The sequence below is a fragment of the Protopterus annectens genome, chromosome 3.part1, assembly GCF_019279795.1.
Source record: "Protopterus annectens isolate FY-2018-M chromosome 3.part1, PAN1.0, whole genome shotgun sequence".
Classification (NCBI taxonomy): Eukaryota; Metazoa; Chordata; order Ceratodontiformes; family Protopteridae; genus Protopterus; species Protopterus annectens.
In genome coordinates this window covers 1,161,826,142-1,161,839,858 of record NC_056732.1, presented here as the reverse complement: position 1 = coordinate 1,161,839,858, position 13,717 = coordinate 1,161,826,142, and positions in this window count along the sequence as shown.

Genomic DNA, 13,717 nt, shown 5'->3' with positions numbered 1-13,717 from the left:
GAGGATATTCCACAGGTTTCAGAGCAGGAGCAGGAGGATGTAGGGGACAGAAGACACAGGCATAGGCAACACAGCGTGTCACAACAAGTGCAGGCCCAATCAACACAGCAGCATCTACCCCACATCTTTGAGTCATGACAAGCCACACATACATGAGTGCACAGATTAAACGTTCATGTTCAGATGTTGCCCCACCACAGCAGCACATACTGCATCTAATGCAATTACCCACTAGATGTTCACACTGAGCATCAGACATAACACCAAAATCATAATATATTACAATATGAACATATGCAAATGGGTGACAAGAGGGATCATCATCTCAGAGCACACATGACACAGGTATGCATGCATACTCAGATAGTTGTTTTACTGTATGGAAAACAATAAGGGACACACATCAGTGCTATGCATTTCAGTCTCTATAATATAATAACATGAAAAAACAGAAACCACTCAGGATGTAATGCAGACCATTTAACAGCCACAGAAAATATATATCACAGAAAAGTGGTAATTTAACAATATGCATCAGCTATGTTTATGGCACTGTTGGACACACTAACACAGTCTAGAGTGACCTCATTGATGTGTTACACCACTGTCCACTCTCTTCTGACCATGTACAGAAACTCTTGGTCCTGGTTGCTCCACAGAGGAGATTGATCAGGTGACAACACCATGTTTAGGTGAAGGAGCATGACTGTGAAGGGTTGTTGTGACTAACAGGAACATAACATATGGTCCAGCAGTTGAATTCTGTGCAGGTTGGACCAAAGACATTGATACGCAATGGCCAATCATGGTTGTGAAGCGAACTGGCCTGCCTGTTCCATGTTGCAATCTGCTGAGCACAGACAGGAACTGCAGAACCCTGCTGATGGTTCAATGCTGCTGCAGTATTGCAGAGGCAAGGGATTCTACTGACCATGCAACAGCTATCAGACTCTCATTCTGAGAGGCAAATGCAGCCATTATCTCTCTGTGTCTGCACTCTTATCCTTCATGCATCACACATAGCTTGTATGCCACATGATCTATGGCATGCGGAAGTGCAGAGATGACTGACCAATGCTGTTGATGTGACAGTTCATTTCTTTGCAACAGGAGGCAGACACACCCTGACATCTTGCCATGCACATCTGCTCACCTACGTCTACCATGACAGCCTGTTTCAGCTATTTCAGGTTGTTGTGGGGAGCTGCCATCAGTAGTGTTCTCAACTGAGGTCTGTCATTCTATGGCCTCTCTTGTTCAACAACCAGTGTGCCAACATCCTCTAAATGGCTAGGCAAGATGACCTCCATCTCTGAGGCTACAGCTGCAGCAACATTACTGTTAAGATGTTGGATAGACTCGCCCAACATGTGAAGGTCATGTGTGCCAGGGACCATAATACCATGCTGACACACATCTGAAACCACATCATGATTGCTGCATGGGCTGATGGATGATATAGATAGTTGATGTGCTACAAGATACACAGACAAAGATCAGGACAATGTTCTTACATCACATGACAGATAGCATCAAAGACATATATATATATATATATATATATATATATATATATATATATATATATATATATATATATATATATATATATATATATGTGTGTGTGTGTGTGTGTGTGTGTGTAATGTTACAAATAAACAAAAAATAATAACTTTACATGAGCCCCAGATTTAATACATTCCATGTAGGAATAGTATAAGTCCTACACGGAGTGTACTGTGGCCGTGTCTGCAGCTCCCCCTTGGCAGCGCATTGCATATTAATGAAATCACACTACTAAGAGACAGCCATGTAACATAGTTACAGAATCAATGTAGGGGGTGTGTTACAGTGTCCACTGATGAGTATCACACCCCCGTACTGTAAAAGTGTCGGATGGCACTTAAATAATAAAATGAAACACATTAAAATAATTAATTTATTTTTTTATTTTTGTGTGTTTGGGCAGTGCAGCACTGTGTGGTGCTTAGCAATAGACATGCCAGACATCTAAAAATAGAAAGTGTGTGTATTTAATTAATTAGAAAAGGTCATGTTTAAGCATAGTTAAGCGGGTTTGCATGGTGTGGTGTGGTGCTCAGCAGTGCTTAAATATAACTGAGAGCTATATAGAACTGTATACCTCTAATCACCATGTCCTTGGTAGCTAAATGGCTAGAAAGATGCATTCATGTGCAGTAGGTGCATGGTTCAAATACAGGCCATTCAGCTTTTTACATGCAATAGGGAAATGTTTACATTTTTTTTTCTGTATACATTGACATTTGTCAACCGGATTAGTCCAACTAGACTAGAAGCCCATATTCAATAGAGACATGCGGATAAAAGCTCCAGATACACACATGTCCAATACATCACAGTTACACTCCAAGATAATGTAGTGCAATGTATATGTTTAGGAGATATAAAGTAAAATAGATATATATAATAATACAGTATCATTAATGAACAATTACTTTCAATAATTTTTTTTTTATTTATGGAAAAACTCTAGTTTGCCATAGCTAAGCTCTGCTAAGCATTGCTAAGCCAAGCCAAGCAATGCTTAAACAGGACCTGTTTTAGCAGTACTTAGCAACACGCAGCTCCACTTGGCTAGTTTGTGCACTGCTAAGCAATTCGCATTTAAGCTGTCCTCAGCTCAGCTAAGCGGGTTTGTGCACCATTAAGTATTGCTAAGCATTCCCTGTCTAAGCACTGCTCAGCTGAGCTCATTGGGTTTGTGCAGTGCTAAGCTTCACTTAGCATTTTTAAAAATAAACCAGTGGTAGCAAAGGGTGGGAAAACAGCCTTATTTAAGCTGAACAGATGGGAATACAGCCAGAACCTGTTGTAGTTTGATCACTGCAGGAACTATGGCTGGAGTTGGAGAGTGTGTGCACCTCCTAGCACACTGCTTGGGCATTTTGGAGTCCAGGGTCATGGTTGGGCTCAAAGACCAGGGTGAGTGGCTGCTGCAGGGTCAGTAAAAGGGCACTGAATACTAGTCATTCACTTGAGACCAGCTGGCATGTGACCTCACCACTGCAACTGGAATCCCCCATATTGGGGTGTAGGTGCATCATCTTTATGACAACCTGAGGCAAAGAAAGGGAGAGATCTTCGTCCAATGGATCCAAGACGCTTGGGACCACAATGCCCTAGAAGTTTGTAAGTATAGTAACCAGTGATTTACCAAATTCTAATATTAATATCTGATAGGTATGTATAATGGTGTATCCCCCCCACACACACCTGCAAAGGAAAGGGCTTGCAACCTGAAGGCCTATGCAGGGCTCATGGCCAGAATGTGTCAAGAGTGTGGTGGCTACAGATATATCTTGCAATATATAGTAATCTAATTAAGAAAGAGTACAGTAGTAACTGCCAGTAGGTATAGTCTGTTGTGAGTGTACTATAATGAATGTGCACATAGACCTGGACTGATATAAGTTAGTATTGCCAGGTACAGTTCATTATAGATGAAAGCATGAAACATGCTATTGTTACAGAAAGAAAATTAATACAGCATGAATAATGTTTGGGAATAACTTGTGTATACTGTATTAATAATAAATGTTCTGGTAATAAAATACACTGGCATTGAAAATTTGAAGGTAATAAATTAACTGCATTCTTAAGCTACAGGAAATACAGTACAATTGCAATCAGAATTGTTAAGAAATAATGGTAATACTGCATAGATTGTGTAATAACAGATGTCTTCCAACACCTACATTATATAAAGTGTAGAACAATAAAGATTGCCAGCTGTATACCAATCACTGTGTCATCCCACCCTGAATAAATCTGTTTTCTGCCAATTGTTGCATGTATTCTGGGATGCTGTTCAAGAAATCAAATATTACAAGTTTTGTGAAGTAAACATGGGTATAACACCATGAAGTGACCGATGGTTGGCCAATAAATAACTGTTACATTAAAGTGTAGCTGTGGAGCTGTACTACAAGATATAATGCAATATATTTGTTCTGCACTAAGATCTGAACCTAGAGAAGCACTGTCTGAGGTATTATAGTATGTTTCTCCCAGGATTGTCTTGTGTTAACATTTGCAGATTATATATTTGCAGTCTACAGCTATTATAGTTTCATACTTGCCTGCATCATTGTAGGTACGCTGGTGCAGGCAAGTATCAAACTATAATAACTGTAGACTGCAAATATACCATCTGGAAATGTATATGGGTCAGGTAGGCAACCGAGCACCGCTATATGGTCTGTACAGATCACACATATATATTTCCATCCACTAGGGGTTAATTGTGTACACCTGCATTCCAAGTATTAATACACAGTTCACCTACTATCTCTGTCATGCATGAATTTCATGCATGTATGTTCAACTGTCATTGCAGTCTTGTGTGACACTCTACCAATATTATCAGGTCACACTTTGTCACCAGGTGAACTTTAGGTACATATCACTCAATCAACACCCAATATTGACCCACTAGCTCAGTGTGATAAGTAATATATATGTTGTTCATTTTGCCTCACACAGACTGGGGTTTGAATCCAGGGACAGGTACTAAGATATATTTATAGTAACAGACAAGTAGTACTGACTATTTATAGAAACAGTTATGTATTGTTAACAGATATTCTCCCCACAGGACTTACAGGTAAATAAATGTCTATAGTAGCTTATGAAGGGTCTACTAATGTCTGTGTCCAGATGTAGTAGTGCGTAAACAGCATTTCTCAGCAAGGTGATAAGACTCCATTAAATAAAATGACATGAAGTACAGTACTATTCCAAGTTAATAAGACAAATTAAATGGTCTATTCCTGGTATGATGGTATGCCTGGTATGTCTGTGAATGTCTGCTGATAGTCTAACCCCATGCCTGCCAATGACAGCTGACAGGTCCTCTTGTCAAGCAGTCGCCATAACCAGAAAAAATTTGCTGCACTGTGGGCAGACTTTTTGGCATTGGTTAATCATGTGGTCCAGCACGACAGGAGCTATGAGCAGGTCCGACACCGGGCCACTGATGTAATACATCATTCATGGCAAAGGGCTGCAGCTGTGGCCAGGGACCATGCTGGCACCTGTGGAGGGCCCACTACACAACAACCACTCTCAGCCACAGAGGAGTTCCTGGCAAACCTGCGCTTGAGCCACCAGCTCACAAGAATCGATCACACCATATGTCATGGAGGTGGGTAGCACAGATTCCACAGCTGAGAAGCATCCAGATAAGCCTCCAGTTGTCATCATGTTAATACTGTGGCATTCATAGTGGCAGCCTGTGCATACCTGTACACATACGTCAGGTCAATCTACATTTCTGAGAGGGAGTTGTAATATACACATGTGCACACATATTGAGAATGTCAGCAATGTAGGTAGTAGCACAATTTGTACTATACATGTTGATATATGCACATATTATCTTGTACCAATGCCACATTTTTGTCTACTGACAATACCTCTCCCCCACAAATTTATAGGTAACCCTGGTGTGGCCAGGGTCCATTATCCTGGTGCCAGTGAGTGTGGAACTGTTTTGTTATGGCTCATCTATACCCTAGGTATGTTAAGTGATGCCAGTTTGCCGTTGACACAACTGTAAATCTTAACAATATTGCAATACATGCATGTTCACTTCTGGAGGGGTGCACTGCAATGCATTACATCGGTAATAACACTAGCATATTTGCAGGATCTGTAATATATTAGCATGTATTTTTGTTAAGGTGTAGGCAGTCTGCTCTAAAGGGATGCATTACTATTGTGGAAATGGCAGCACTGTGGTGTAGGTGAAGGTCCATCACATACACTGACATGTCACTTATCTCATAGGGGTATATTACTAGCAACATTAACTGGACATATCTGCACTGTATGTTAAGTGCCTGACTTGTGTGTGTCTGTTGTGGTCTGCTTTTGTGTTGTGCATGGCATCAGTCACAAGGTGAGGTCTGTCTAATGTATTTGTGGCACCTCACCTGTATGTGTGTGTGTATATGTGGATCAGCAGATATTATAATGTAGTAATTAATGTAGTCATGTTCTCTTCCACTGACAGGTGACCATGAGGTTTGCAGCATGTCCCCCTCACAACCTGATGTCAGTGTCTTATTGGACTCTGATGATAATGGTGGCCATAGTGAGGCACAGGTGGGGTTGCTGGGGGCTGAATCTGTCCCATTAGTTGACATCCCACTTCCTCCCCCAATGTCCCCACACATACCCAGTCCCCAGCAGCAACAGATACTGGACAGTCAGAGGGTGGTGGCATTGAACAGGAGAATGTGGCGACTATGGCATCTATGACTGTAGAAACTAACCATAGCCAGAAAGCTAGCAAGGTCCCACACAGGCAGATTGACAGGATTGCTCAAAGGAGGACTGTTGCCCATCCAGCACCTGTCAGAAGTGTCACAGCATGTGTCACTCGACTCATGTTTCAGTCCATCCTGGAGGCACAGGCACATTGTGAATGGTACACCAGAAGGATGCTCAGGGTCATGGATGCCACATTGCCTGGCATGCATGACTCCATCCAAGGCATTGATGATGCCTTACATCATTTTGATTATGTAGTGGGTAGACGGTGGGGTGAGACATTGTCAGTCCTTAACAGTGCAATGTCTGTGCTTGAAAATGTGGTGGGAGTAGGGTATGGGACACCTGGACATAGGTCAGCAACAACATCAGCTGAGAGCCCATGTGGCCATGCAAAGTCACACTCTCGTAGTTGCAGTACCAACAGCACTACCAAAGAGAGGGTGCTGTCCACAACACAATGTGGCAGACCATGGGCATGTGGTCCTGGGTGGTCCCATGAGGGACACAGACCCAGCAGACACAAGTCACCATCAGCAAGTAGTACCGCATCTGGCCCTGGGCATGGTGGTGCCAGTGCCATTCCTGTCAGAAACAGTTTCTGTGTTTGTGGCCGGAGATGGTGAACTGTACATTCTGCCATGTACAATCCACAGCTGTCCAACATATCCTCATGTAGAGCTGGCACATGGCTTGACTGTGTACATGCACACACGCATCACTCTCACATGCATGTCACCACCAGACACAGCTCCTCTTCATGGCCAAACTGACCAGCACCCCTCCAGACACACATACACACACACACACACACACACACACACACACACACACACACACACACACACACACACACACACACACACACAATGTCAACTGTGTGGCACAACCTAGGCCTTTGGCAACCCCACATCACACCATGTGCATGTGATGATACCTGTGCCACATCCCTATCATCCATAACATCGATGCAGGGACATGCTAATATATGTCTGATGCACAGGGTGAATATAGTACACTTAATGGCAGTTTGTAGTGCAGTAGTGTTATGCCCTGCAAGGTGCTGTCTGCTGGCAATTGTCATGTGTACACATCAAAGTGTATGTATCTTTGTGCCTTGATGCTGTACTTCTGTTAGTATTGCTGACTGACTGTTGTCTCCCAGACATTCTACACCATGGAGACCTGCTGCAAATGCCGCAGCTCAGGATGGCATAGTGGCAATGCAGAAATGTGACATTGCCAAGGCATGGTTACCTAGGTGTGTATGTGTAGAAGAGTGTGAGGGGCAATGGGGGTGGATCATAATCTTGCATGCATACCCCTTGACATAGCATGCTACTCCTGACACATTTCACCTGTGATTTTCATATGATCACAGGTTTATAGGGTCATAGAAGGTTAGTAGGATAATGGCCCTGGGTCCCTTATAAGCCTAGCCATTACTTTATCACCAACAGAATCATTGATCAGCACCTGTTGCCACTGTCATTGAGGGACACAGGTGCAACCCCTGGGATGGATTTGTGGTTTCCCATCCCCTCATTACAGCTGCACTTGATGAGGGTCTGCATGGCACTCTGTTTGACAAGTCTAGGAAGTGCATTCCTGACATAGGGCAGCCTCTGGGAGACAAACCTTTCTCTCCAGCAGGTTTTGTTGATGTTGAATATCAGATTCAGGCCTGCATGCTGGTAACGCGTAAAGAGTTAGACTCACATATATGGGCCAGCTGTGGAAGGGCTGGGCACAACATTGCCATCTAGGCATGCCACAGCCCACCTGTGGACAACCTGTCCAATACCGAGTAGGGCACTGTTGATTCAAGGCTATCTGCATGGAACAAATGTTGTAGGCCATGGATTATCTTTTGGGGTATTACTATGGCCTTTCCAGTAACTGCAGATGGCTGGATAGTTACATACCAAACAGGCCATGGTACTAAATTATTGCTGTACTGACTGAGACTATACAGAGGTAATGTCCACTTTTTATCTGGATGCACTCCCTTTACCTATGTGGTGAACCACATACAAGGCTTTTCTGACCACTGTCACTACTTGATGGCTGAATGCAACAGTGTTATCAACCTGAGTACCCAGGTGTCTCAACGCAGGTTGTTTGTATATGGGGTTGCCATTGATGTGGGAAATAGTTGTGCCATGTCCTTACTGTATGGTATGATGGTACTCTTTTCTGCATTCAGCTTGAGGCCAGGACCTTGCCACCATTCCATACCTGATGTAAGACACAGTTGCAGTGTGTTAACATCAGTTGGTGAGTCAATGACAGACAGCACACAACTTACAGTCACCACAGCCTTAGGCAGTACCTTCAAATATAAGTGGTGGCAGTTAGCATTCATGCCTAGATACATGTGGGTCATTGGGGCAGCAGCTACTCACAGGGCCTCCACATCTACATATTGCACAGACATAGATAACACAGAGTAGGGTTGCAACCTTTTGAAATGTGCAATGTGGGACACCTCTTGTAGTATCGTGAGAGTTGTCATGACAAACCAAACTTATGGCAAGTGCAATGGACAGGACTTATGTTGGTCTTCCAATATGACAGCTTATTTTTGTCACATTTCCATAGCTTATTCTATTTCTCATAAAATTAAGGTGTTTCTGATGTACAATAACTGCTTTATGCAGCTATTACACAACTTTAGGAAATGTTTGTTGTCCTATACTCTTGGGACCACTGTATTGTTTGAGTTGTTTTCACAGTTCACACCTGGCCAACTATGGACTGAAAGTTGCAGGGTGGGACAGGTGGTGGCCATACCTTTCACCTGTACAGATTTCTGCAGAATATCCTGATGTTTGCCAGATATTTTTGGTCCATTTTTCATAAAATTGTGGTTTTTCTGGAAAATGAATGGTGAATCATTAAAGAAAATAATGACAGATATTTTATTTTCAGACTTCATACCCTTCCAAAAATTCATGGCAATGCACAACCTGTTATGCTATCAACTTTCTATGATTGTAAGAGCAATATTTAAAGATTGCCCATATTATTTGGCCTTTGTCCCACTTTTCTGTAGGGTTTTATCCAGATTTTTTGTTGTTGAGAGGTATGATGCTAGATCTAACACAGGCACACTGCTGTAAGGGGATATGCATTCAAACATGCATAAACTCACAAAATTCTTGTTTGGAGAATAGAATCCCTACCTATCAAGTTATGTACACTATAGCATTACATACATATCACATGCTCCAAGGAGCTTACAAGGCTGGAGATTGTCTAACAGTGCATCTAAGATGAAAGACAGCAGCAGGCCCTGTAAAGTAATCCAATGGAGGGATTAACAAGCCCTCAAAATGGAATAACCATCACACACACAAGTCAGCCACACTGCTACAGGGGATATGCCTCACTCACACACACTCACAGAGTTGTTAGTTGTATGATTAGAACCCCTATCTATCTAACTGTATGTGCTATAGTGCTACATATTTATTGCATGCACCATGGAGCCTTTGTGCTTAAAGAATGTCTAACGGTGCATCTAAGGTGAATGACAGCAACATCAGGCCCTGTAATGGAATCCAATGGAAGGATTAACAGGGTGGAACAGGCCATCAAAATGGTATAACCATTGCATACAAACTGCTACAGGGGATATGCCTCACACACATACACACAGAGTTACCAGTTGTGAGATTAGAGCCCCTACCTATCCAGTTGTATGTACTCTAGTGCTATGTACTGATCACATGCAACATTGAACTTATGTGTTCAGAGAGTGTCTAACGGTGCATCTAAGGTGAATGTAAGCATCAGACCCTGTAAAGTAATACAATAGTGGGTTAACAGACCCTCAAAATGGGACAACCATTGCACACATAACTTAGCCACACTGCTACAGGAAATATACCTCATTCATGCACAAACATGCACTCAAAGAATTGCTATTTGTGAGATTCGAACCCCTATCAAGGTAGCAGCCACACTGTTACAGGGAATATACCTCACACACACACACACACACACACACACACACACACACACACACACACACACACACACACACACACACACAAACTCACAAAGTTGCCACTTGGGAGATTAAAACCCTTACTTATCTAGTTGTACATACTATAGTGCTACTCTCTTATTGCATGCACCACAGAGATTATGTGCTGTGAGAGTGTCTAATGGTTCACCTAAGGTGAATGACAGCAGAAAGACCTTTAAAGTAATCCAACGGGAGGATTAACAGGGTGAAAGAGGCCTTAAAATGCATTGGCATTGCACACACATATTCAAGACATGCACACAGCTGCAGGGGGATAAAGTTATACACACGTGCACACACAGTTGCAGCTGCTGGGATGAGAATCACTATCTATCTAGCTGTTTACACTACAATGCTATGCAGTTATCACATGTGCCATGGAGCTTGTGTTTGGAGAGTGTCTGCCACTGCTGTTGGGGTAGATGACATCATTAGCTGCTGACAGGGAGGGAACTGTTGTGGAGGACACCAGTTACAGGGCCACAAAATGAGTGACCATTGCACAAACATAGGCTTATTGGGCGTGTGTATTTTGCTGTAGATGGAATATATGCACAGACACACACAAACAAGATAGCCACTGAGAGATTAGAATCCCTACCTACCTACTATTATGCACTACTGCTTACCCTACTATTTGCATGTGCCACTAGTTATAATTGGTGGATGAGTGGCTGCAGCACTACACCACACTATGCCTTTCTGTCTCTCTCTCTCTATCTCTCTCCCTACCCCTCTATCTGTCTATATATATATATATATATATATATATATATATATATATATATATATATATAGGTCACCAAAATCCCGAAAATCAAAATCCAGCCAAAAAAAAAAAATCAAAAAAAAAAAGCCTGAAACAATAAATAATGCTAATATGTCAATATAAAGACACTAAACACTGACCCTGACCCTACTAACCCTACCCCAACTCCATCACACTATCACTAACACCCCTAACGCTAACGCTAACTCTCACTCACCCCCTCCACCGCTATTTGTCACTATTGCATACATGCCTATATATATATATGTGTGTGTCTATATTAAACTCAACATATCCGTATATATCTCATATGTGCCACAAACAGATAGATAAGGGTAATCATGCCTGATGGTGATAGGGACAGCTGAGGTATACATAGCTCTCTGTATGCACAGAAATATATGGACATCACAGTTCTATAGCCAAATGTGGGTTCAGACATGGGCTAAAATTAACTAAGTATAGGAGCATGCCCAGTATGACCATCATTAATTAAAATTGGACTCCAGGCCAAAACTACCAGTAGTCTAGTCCAGGATTTATTTGCTACAGCCACTTGTCTGCTGGACCTGGTAGAACAGTCCAGCACCTCCCTGATATACTGATTGAAGGATTTCCTGGCTGTTTGCTGTCTGTAATAGCTGACCTATATGTAGGGTATGTACAGCGTGTATTGGACTGAACAGAGTTTTGCATAATATGTCTGGTACATTTCACATAACACTGTGATTTCTTGATACGTCAGTGGCAGATCATTATAGATTGATGTGAGGAAATGCTGACAGACATTTGGGTTACCGACTCCATACACTGCAGGGAACCTATGCTACTACACAAACTGTTGTATTCTGCACTTTCTACATTAGTCTGGCCAGTAGTTCCTCCTTCCCCTTATATGTCGGCCTTTGTCCTGCCCTGTTCCTGTTTCTGGCTTTGTCCACAGTTGCTGCTCTATGTAGTTGTAGATATGCTGTGATGGATGTAAGAGATGTAACAACACACACAGGGTTACGTACTTCACACCTCTGACAGTACCTGTTTTGCAGGTTGTCCAGCATAGTGCCCCACATGTCTGCTCTGGTCCTCAGATGTTTTGTCATTGTACTGTTATTATAAGGCTACATGTTGCCCAAACCTCTCATACTTTTACAGCCATTAATGAGGACAGGGCCATATATAACAGTGGGACATGGACCCAAGCATGGGGACAGGATTTTAATATTGCTCTTACAAACCTAGATAGTTGGTAAAATGGTTTTGTATTAGCCTGCATTTTCCAATAGGTAGGCAGTCTTCATCTCACCCATCTGTTATAAGTTGCTCACAGCAACCCTTCATTATTTGCCAATAGTTTGCCATAAAATTGAAAATGTTATGACAAACAGAACAGATGTATGAGCCATAAATGTGGACATTCTGTTAAACTCTGCACATTTGTGGGGTATGAATGGTGCCCACTGACTTGCTGTAAATACTGACACAGTTATGTGACAGCTTTTATATCCTGCTGCTTCACTGACTTGTTTCAACCTGCTGTTCTACTAGCCACCATCTAGGTTACTGAGGGCTGTGTACTGTCCATATCTATGCCCCCTTTCCCTCCATTGTGTCTATCTTTGTCCAGCTTTCTTGCAGTAAGAAATACTGGCATATGGACAGTCTGTAGAACTCTTTCCATAGGTGTAGCTCACATGCAAAACAGTAGGTGCAGCCAGTCTTGAACCATGTATCCCATCAGCAATGGTAATGTACTTATACACTAAGCCACAACAGACCCCAGACAGTGCAGTTTACTTTCTGACACAATCAACCACAGACAGACATAGCACTTTGACCCCTGCATATTGGATAAATGGTACATGTCACCAGGTTGATTGGGACAGCCCAGGAATTGTGTGGTCTTCTGCTATTACCTTGCAAACATACTGTGACTGCAGTTGCATGGGGACATGGGTGTGTTGGGGTAGGGTATGTAGCATTGACAGTCAAGCATCTGTCCTGTGACCCCACTGTATGTCATTCTCCCACATAGTGCACTGGATTTTGCTGGCTTGGGACCTACTGCATATTAAGGGTCGGCCAGTATTGGATGGAGAGTTCTTGTTGTCATACACAGCTGTCAGTTGTCAACAGCTATCCTGGTAGCCCACTCTATTCCCTTGGATACATGCGGCAGGTCCATACATATGCTACCACAGTCTACTACCCAATTCATTTGTTGTAAAGAAGAGTAACTTACCTTGTGCCATCAGCAGTTGAAATAACAGTGATTCATGGCTGTCTCTGTCTGATGCATGCAATACATGGTAAGGTACAGGTTATGCGGTGTGGTGTGGCTGGCATCCATTTTACTATGTATATGAGTCAGAGTGAGGTGTCAGTCCCTAGGTTGTCAGTGCATGTGCTATTCTTTGCCTCTTTGTGAAGGTCAGGGCATACCGGGCATGCCTACATCTGCCTACAGGAAAAGGCTCAGGAGGTTCCTCTTCCCTGTAGCTGTGGGGACCTTGGCACTGGTGGGGGGGCTGTGTATACAATCACTGTGATGTTCCAGCTGCAGCTGTTTCTGCAGGATCACATTGTGTAGCATGGTACATAAT